General features: G+C 41.3%; 1 pseudogene; it reads left to right on the top strand.

The window, feature by feature from the left end:
- The first annotated feature begins 5,564 nt into the window (after positions 1-5,564).
- LOC123811831 lies at positions 5,565-6,019 on the top strand (annotated as a pseudogene).
- Positions 6,020-8,788: the final 2,769 nt, after the last annotated feature.

Below are 8,788 nucleotides of genomic sequence, written 5' to 3'. Positions count from 1 at the left end.
CCATCTCATGGGGTGCTAAGAAGAAGGATTTCTTACAGGACTTTTTTATACAAGGTCTGTAAAAGGGACAAAACCCAACACGATCCCACAGTTAAATGATAACCAGGGGCGTACACAGCAGGCGTCTGTGGACATGGCTATTGTTTTCCATGAGCCACCTGACCAGATCTAGATTCTCAGCCCCTGAACGGAGTGAGCCAGCTGCCTTCGCTGAGTGAGATCCCCACACGTGTTCAATAGAACTTCACTCAGTGCCTTGCCCAGAGTAGCCCATCAGCAATTAAAAAAAAAAAACCCTAAAACAACCTGGCTGGAGTAGCTCAGTGGATTGAGCGCGGGCTGAGAACCAAAGTGTCGCAGGTTCAATTCCCAGTTAGGGCACATGCTTGGGTTGCAGGCCATGGCCCCCAGCAACTGCACATTGATGTTTCTCTCTCTCTCTTTCTCCCTTCCTTCCCTTTCTAAAAATAAATAAATAAAATCTTTTAAAAAACCCTAAAACAAAAACTTCATTCAAAGAGAATGTAGAAATATGAGAAATATGGATATTTGACCACTGATTAGATAATTGATAATGTTAAGAAACTATTAAATAACTGTTATAAAGGCACATAACTATGTTTTTATAAAAAGAAGCTTTAGCTTTTAGAAATACATATTGAAATATTTAGGGAAGAATTATATGCTGTCTGGGATTTGCTCCAAAATACTACATAGGGGAGAAACCAGGGGGAATGGGAGAGAAGACGGGGTGAGGAGCATGTGGGGGATCAGTATGTGCCTCTGTCTACTCCTGTGTGTATCTGACGTTTCCCATAATTTTCTTGAAGCACTGGAAACAAATTAAGACTGGATACAAAGAATCCTGCCATATCAACATGGACAAACTTAAAAAAAAGGTTGGGGAACAAAATGTTGCAGAATGCTACGGACCAAAATATACCATTTATATAAAATGCCAAGATGGCAAACAATACAATACACACCATTCAGGGAACACACGTAAAACCAGGAAGACAAGCATGGGAACGGCAGATACAAGTTTCAGAACCGTGGTTACTGGGAGAGCAGGAAGAGGAATGAGTGGGGAGGGTCACAGAAGGGGCTTCACATCTATTTTTGTAAAGTCTTACATAAGGTTGTGGACACAGTGGTGATTATTATATTATTCTCTATACACTTTTGTATTTCTGAACTCTTTCACAATAAAAATACACATGCAAATTAAAATTTAAGAAGGTGAGAAGACAAAAGGTGGACACTCATCTGTGGGGAGGTTCCAGAAGAGTCCTGCTCTTCTTGGATTGACCCCCGAGGACAATACTCATTTCTATCCCCCCCTCAGCTGGTGAGAATTGTTTATGTTAAAATGCTTTTATTATGAAAAATACTAAAAAATATAGCTAGCATGTTTAAATAGTAACAATAAAACAAAAGCTCTTGAACTCAAGTGACTAGAGAACCCTAACATTACCAATGCCACTGAAGCGTGAAGTACACTCTCCCCGAGCATCCCCAGCAGACAGAGCTGCTGTCCTGAATTTTGTGCGTGTTACTCCTGGCCTTTCTTTATAATCTAATCATATGAGGTCTGTCCAGAAGGTATCCAGTCATATAATATGAAAAATAGAGACATTTACTGAAGAAGATACAAAATACAAGAAATGTGTACACAGGACAATGATGCCTCAGTCCCCTTCAAAGGAGACAGCTTGGGACCTCACACAGTTCTCCCAATCACCTTCAGCTGCCCCATTGTATTTTCCTGAATCGTATTCATGGCCTGAAATCTCTTCCCTTTCATAGGTAATTTTAGTTTTGGGAAAAGTTAGAGTGCAAAATCTGGGCTATAGTAGGGCACGGTCACTTGGGTGATTTGATGTTTTCCAAAAAACTCTACATGCGACATGAAGCATGAGCAGGCGTGTTGATGTGATGAAACTGCCAATCACCAGTTGCCCATAGCTGTGGCCTTCTGAATCACTCAGACAGTTTCTGAAGAAGAATGTTCAAGTTTAACGCAAAATCTGATGCAGATTCATTGCTGTACTCAGTCATTTGGAACGTGACAGCCACACAGTACACAGGCTCACTCAATGGCATTCACTGTCCCCGCTGACTAGTCGTCATTATTCATACATGTGCATTCCAGTCCACTCTCCTTGGCTGCCAGGTTACATCGATGTTGTGCAAACCATTCTCATTATATTAGCAATGGCTGGGCTTTTTCCAGATAGACCTCATATATTATGTGTTTTAAAATACAGTTTTAGATGTTTTTAACTTAGTCATGTGCAATCATACTATGATTTGCTTTTCTTTTTGGTGAAATACATTTCTGAGATTTATCAATGTTGATGTATGTAGTTGCAGTTCACTAATTTTTGCTATTTATTTATCCAGTCTATTGCTGATGCACTTTTGGATTTTTTCCAGTTTTTACTGTAACAAACAACACTGCTGGAAACATCCTTATACTTACCGCCTGAGGTCCATGTGCAAGACTTCCTCCCGAGAAAACACCCAGGAGAGGAACAGTCGGGCATAGGTGTACCCATCTACAACTTTGCTAGACGATGCCAGGTTTTCCACAGCAGTTGTCCCAACACACACTGCCACCAGCAATGTATAAGAGATGTCATGGGTCCACATCCTCACCAACACTTGCTGTTTGTTGACAGTTTGTTTTTGCCAGCTGGGTGAGAGTGAGAACTGAAATCTGAGGCTTTAATGTCTATTTCCCTGCTTATGAATGAACTGAGCTCTTGATATTTTATTGGCCATTCATCTTTCTTCTTTTGTGAAATGTCTGATTCTGTATTTTGCTCACTTGGGAGAGATACGTTGTCTTTTTTCTTATTATTTAAGGAATTTACTATATACTATAGATATAATAATGTAAATTATATAAGTTCCCGGCTGTGACTTGCCTTCTTGCTTTTGTTGTGATGAAGAGTAGTCCTGAATTTTTAATATAGTTAATTTGTTCATAATTTGCTGTTTTCTTTTGCTTTTTGTGTTGGTATGAGGCAAAAATCCAATTCCTTTTTTTTTAGAGTATTAGTTTTTTGGCTTTTTTATTTTATTTTTAAATTGATTTTACAGAGAGGGAGGAAGGGAGAGACAGCATAGCCGTTTTCGGATCAGGCATCTATCTCTGTGAGAATGAAACCATAGCCCTTAAGGGATGGAAAGAGCCTGATACACTTGATTGCTATCAGGCAGCTGCTTGGTCTCCCCAAGGACTAATGCCATGTTGGGCGGGGGTGGGGGTGGGGGGGAGCGCATTAGTCTCTGTTGCTGTAGTTTTCAGTGTATAAGTCCTATACCTCCTTTCACCATGGCATTCGTAATGGCCTTGGAGAACTGATATGTCCCCTGGGCCCCCCCATGGAACACTATCCTCTGGTTGGTCCTCTGGCCCTACAGTATACATTTATTCTAGCAAGCCCCTTTACTCGGCCTCTTTGTTCCTTCCTCTGCCATCTGTAAGTGCAACTTAGGCATTTCGATTTCCCTGAGTGTTGGCCATAGAATTTTTTAGGCTTCAAAGAACCTCCCCAGCAGTGATTTTGCTGCATTCTCCTAGGTCCTCATTAGGGTATTAAAACTTATGTCCTGCCCTGGCCTGGCTGATGTGGCTCAGTGGACTGAGCACCAGCCTGAGGACCAAAAGGTTGCCAGTTTGATTCTCAGTCAGGGCACATGTCTGGGTTTCTGGTCACATCCCCAGTTGGGAGCATGCAAAGGCAACCTATTGATGTTTTGTTTCTCTCACACATCGTTTCTCTCCCTCTTCCTCCCTCCCCATCTCTCTAAAAATAAATAAATATTTTTAAAAATTAAAAAAATAAATTGCAACCTCCTATCACCCATTCTTTCCCACCCCTTCCTTTTTTTTTTTTTAGATTTTATTTATTTTTAGAGAGAAAGGAAGGGAGAGACAAAGAGAGAGAAAGAAACATCAATGTATGGTTGCCTCTTGCACACTCCCCACCAGGGACCTGGCCCACAACCCAGGCATGTGCCCTAGCTGGGAATCAAACCGGTGACCCCTTGCTTTACAGCCCAGAGCTCAATCCACTGAGCCACACCACTCAGGGCACCTCACCCCTTTCTTTAAAAAATAAAAATAGGAAAAGTGTGCTACAGAGGAGCAGGAGAGCTGCACTGTTCCCTCTCTGGCCCCTCCCCCCCAGGCATTGCCATAGCGCAACAAAGAGGATTGCCCTGCCCTGGTGAATACCTAGGCCCCACCCCCTTACAACTTATCTGGTGTGCTAAGACAAAGAAATATGGCCCAAAAGAAAGAACACAGCAAAACATCAGAAAGAGAACAAAGAGAGAGGATATCGCCAGCCTATCTGGTGGAGAATTTAAAGCCCTGGTAATCAAAATGCTCACAGATCTGATTGAACTTGGTCAAAAAATAAAAAAAACAAATGAAGGATACCCAAAGTGAAATAAAGCAAAATATTCAGGTAACCAACAGTGACAGGAAGGAAATGAGGAGTCAAAGCAACAATTTGGAACAAAAGGAAAAAATAAACAGCCAACCATAACAAAATGAAGAAACAAGAATTCAAAAAAGTGAAGAGAGTCTTACAAACCTCTGGGACAACCTGAAATGTTCCAATATCTGAATTATAGGGGTGCCAGAAGGAGAACAACAATAACAAGAAATTGAAAACTTATTTGAACAAATTATGAAGGAAAAATTCCCTAATCTGGCAAAGGAAATAGACTTCCAGGAAGTCCAGAAAGCTCAGAGTCCCAAAGAAGTTGAACACAAGGAGGAACACACCAAGGCACATCAATTAAGTTACCCAAGATTAAAGATAAGGGGAGAATCCTAAAAGAAACAAGAGGAAAGGAGAGTTACCTACAAAGGAGTGCCCATCAGACTGTCAGCTGATTTCTCAAAAGAGACCTTGCAGATAAGAAGGGGCTGGAAAGAAGTATTTGAAGTCATGAAAGGCAAGGACCTACATCTAAGATTGCTCTATCCAGCAAAGCTTTCATTTAGAATGGAAGGGCAGAGAAAGTACTTCTCAGATAAGGTCAAGTTAAAGGAGTTCATCATCACCAAGCCCTTATTATATGAAATGTTAAAGGGATTTATCTAAGAAAAAAGATTAAAACTATGAACAGTAAAATGACAACAAACTCACAACTATCAACAAATGAACCTAAAAAAAAAAGCAATGAAAACCAAAACTAAGTAAACAACCAGAACAGGAAGAGAATCAGAGAAATGGACATCACACGGAGGGATTTCAGTGGGGAGGGAGAGGGGAGGAATAGAGGGGGAAATGTAGAGGGAAGAAGAAGCATAATTAGTAGGCATAAAACAGACAAGAATAGATGAAAAATGGCACAGGAAACAGAAGATGCAAAGAACTTATATGTACAACCCATGGGCATGAACTAAGGAGGAGGAATGCTGGAGGGTTTCAGGGAGAGGGTGGGAGGGGATAAAGGGGAAAAAATTGGGAAAACTGTAATAGCATAATCAATAAAAAATACTTTAAAAAAGACCAGCCTTTTGCGTCTCGGCCACCAACATGCCATCCAGACTGAGGAAGACTGAGAAACTTCAGGGCCACGTGAGCCATGGCCACGGCTGCATCAGCAAGCACAGGAAGCACCTGGGAGGCCGAAGTAATGCTGGTGGCTTGCATCATCACAGGATCAACTTCGACAAATATCACCCAGGTTACTTTGGGAAAGTTGGTATGAGGCACTACCACTTTAAGAGGAACCAGAGCTTCTGCCCCACTTCAACCTGGATAAACTGTGGACCTTGGTCAGTGAGCAGACGCGGGTCAATGCTGCCAAAAACAAGACCAGAGCCGCTCCCGTCATTGATGTGGTGCGATCGGGCTACTACAAAGTTCTGGGGAAGGGAAAGCTCCCAAAGCAGCCTGTCATTGTGAAGGCCAAATTCTTCAGCAGAAGAGCTAAGGAGATGATTAAGAGTGTTGGTGGGGCTTGTGTACTGGTAGCTTGAAGCCACATGGACAGGAAATCATTAAATGTTCACAAGTGCTTTTGTCTTCTGGTCTGGGTGTAGGTTCTTGGCACCTCTACCTGTGTGTCAGAAACCTGCAGGTTCTAGGAGTTAAAGCTATGAGGGCCTGGGCTCCTCTGCCACCTCCCCTGAGAAAGTATGCAAGAGTTAGGACCAGCGCTTAGAGGCCTTGGTCTGCTACCTGACTTGAACTTCTCATTTATAAAGTGAAAATGATGGTTGTTGGTGGTGTGTGTGTGATAAATATAAAATAGTTGAAAGGACAAAAAATAAAAATAAAAAAGAAGACCAGAGAACTATTTCCACTCTGGAAAAATAAAATAAAATAAAATAAAATAAAATAAAATAAAATAAAATAAAATAAAATAAAATAAAATAAAATAAAATAAAGTTATGTCCTGAAAGGTGCCCCCAAATTAATGAATTCTTACTTATCTAGGCTTATATTCCAGTTCCTTTGATCGAACACCCTAAAAACCTCAATCTAGGGTTATTTCCTTGGCTCCTGTTGGTAAGCTAGCTAATTCTTGCAGTTCTTTTTGTGTAGGGTTAATTACACTCCCTGCAGTTGGAGCTCTCAGAGGTGCATTTGTGTAGCTGCCACACATGCACAGATTAGTATTCAACCAAACATTGGAGGGGCACCCATGCAAATTTCTAAGCTCCTCTGCACATCTTCCTCTTCCCTAGTGCTCTTCCTTGCAAATTCCAGCCACATTGGCCTCCTCAAGCCTATATCCCTACCTCATCAACTCAGCCAAACTGCCAGGTTCTTCTTGGATCATCACGTCTCTGTGCTGTGACCTAGAAATTGTAGAAAGACTGTGTGATCTTAATGATCACTTTAATCATGTTCCTTCTATTAGAGATCATACTCCTGGGCTGGCTGATGCCCAGGGTTTAAGACAGGTATTGCATATATTTTTCCCATTATCTTAAAAATTGACTGCATTAAATTGAAACTTTGACTTGTTGGAGTTCAATACAAATTACTACTTTCATTACTTCTCTGATAATGTTGACTGTAAGGAAGGCTAGGAAAAGTAGTTTTTATTCCAGGCATTTATGTGCTCCATTAAAAATCAGGGATTTTTATTCCAAAAGGAAAAGCAGAGGACAGATATTGAGAGACAAGTATTAATCTGCCTCAGTATTCCAGGGTTACAGCTATTTTCTCTTGGTCCTTGGAAGATATTATTCCAATTATCTTCTGATGTCCATTGTGTTGTTGAGAAGTCAGCTGTCATTCTACCTGTCATCATTCATTTATAATGACCAGTTTTATTCTCTGCCTTTAATTTTTTAAATATATTTTATTGATTATGCTATTACAGTTGTCTCATTACCCCCTTCATTCCCCTCCACCCTGCACACCCTCCTCTCCCACCCTCATTCCCCCACTTTAGTTCACGTCCATGTGGCATAATTTCTTTAGCTTCTACATTTCCCATACTATTCTTGCCCTCCCCCTTCTATTTTCTACCTACCATTTATGCTTATTCTCTGTACCTTTTCCTCCTTCCCCCTCCCACTCCCGTTGATAACCCTCCAGGTGTCAGCCATTTCTGTGATTCTGTTCCTGTTCTAGTTGTTTGCTTAGTCTGCTTTTGTTTTTGTTTTAGATGTGGTTGTTAATGATTGTGAGTTTGCTGTCATTTTACTATACATGTTTTTTTATCTTTTTTCTTAGATAACCCCTTTAACATTTCATACAATAAGGGCTTGGTGATGATGAACTCCTTTAAATTGACCTTATCTGAGCACTTTCTCTGCCCTTCCATTCTAAATGAAAGCTTGGCTGGATAGAGCAAATCTTGGATGTAGGTCCTTGCCTTTCATGACTTGGAATACTTCTTTCCAGCCCCTTCTTTTCTGCAAGGTCTTGTTTGAGAAATCAGCTGACAGTCTGATGGGAACTTCTTTATAGGTAGCTGTCTCCTTATCTCTTGGGGCTTCTAGGACTCTCTCCTTCATTTTTACCTTGGCTAATGTAATTATGATGTGCCTTGGTGTGTTCCTCCTTGGGTCCAACTTCTTTGGGACTCTCTCAGCTTCCTGGACTTCCTGGAAATCTATTTCCTTTGCCAGATTGGGGAAGTTCTCCTTTATTATTTGTTCAAATAAGTTTTCCACTTGTTGTTCTTCCTCTTCCCCTTCTGGTACCCCTGTTTCGGATGTTGGAACATTTCAAGATGTCCTGGAGGTTCCTAAGCCTCTCCTCATTTTTTTTTGAATTCTTGTTTCTTCATTCTTTTCTGGTTGGTTGTTTCTTTCTTCCTTCTGGTCTACTCCATTGATTCGAGTCCCAGTTTCCTTCCCATCACTATTGTTTCCCTGTGCATTTTCCTTCATTTCACTTAGTGTAGCCTTCATTTTTCACCTAATATGCGCCCAAATTCAACCAATCCTGTGAGCATCCTGATCACCAGTGTTTTAAACTATGCATCTGATAGGTTGGCTATCTTTTGGTAGCTTAGTTGTATTTTTTCTGATGCTTTGATCTGTTCTTTGGGCCATTTTTTGTGTGTTTGTTTTGTTTTGTCTTCAGGTGCCCGTTACACGTAGTGAGGGGTGGAGCCTTAGGTGTTCACCAGGGCAGGTCAACCCAGTTGTTGGGTTGTGATGCTGTCTATGGGGGAGGGGTCTGAGAGGTAACAATGGCGCCTGCTCTGCTCTCTGTTAGACTTCAGTCCCTTCCGCTGCTTCCTCCAAGTGAACTGGGCTTTTCCGGTCCTAATTCCCACGTGGGTGGGTTTG

The sequence above is a fragment of the Phyllostomus hastatus genome, unplaced genomic scaffold, assembly GCF_019186645.2.
Source record: "Phyllostomus hastatus isolate PE091 unplaced genomic scaffold, TTU_PhHast_1.1 phas_contig_150, whole genome shotgun sequence".
Taxonomy (NCBI): domain Eukaryota; kingdom Metazoa; phylum Chordata; class Mammalia; order Chiroptera; family Phyllostomidae; genus Phyllostomus; species Phyllostomus hastatus.
The sequence above is the reverse complement of the archived record's forward strand: the minus strand, read 5'-3'. Positions and strand labels throughout refer to the sequence as shown.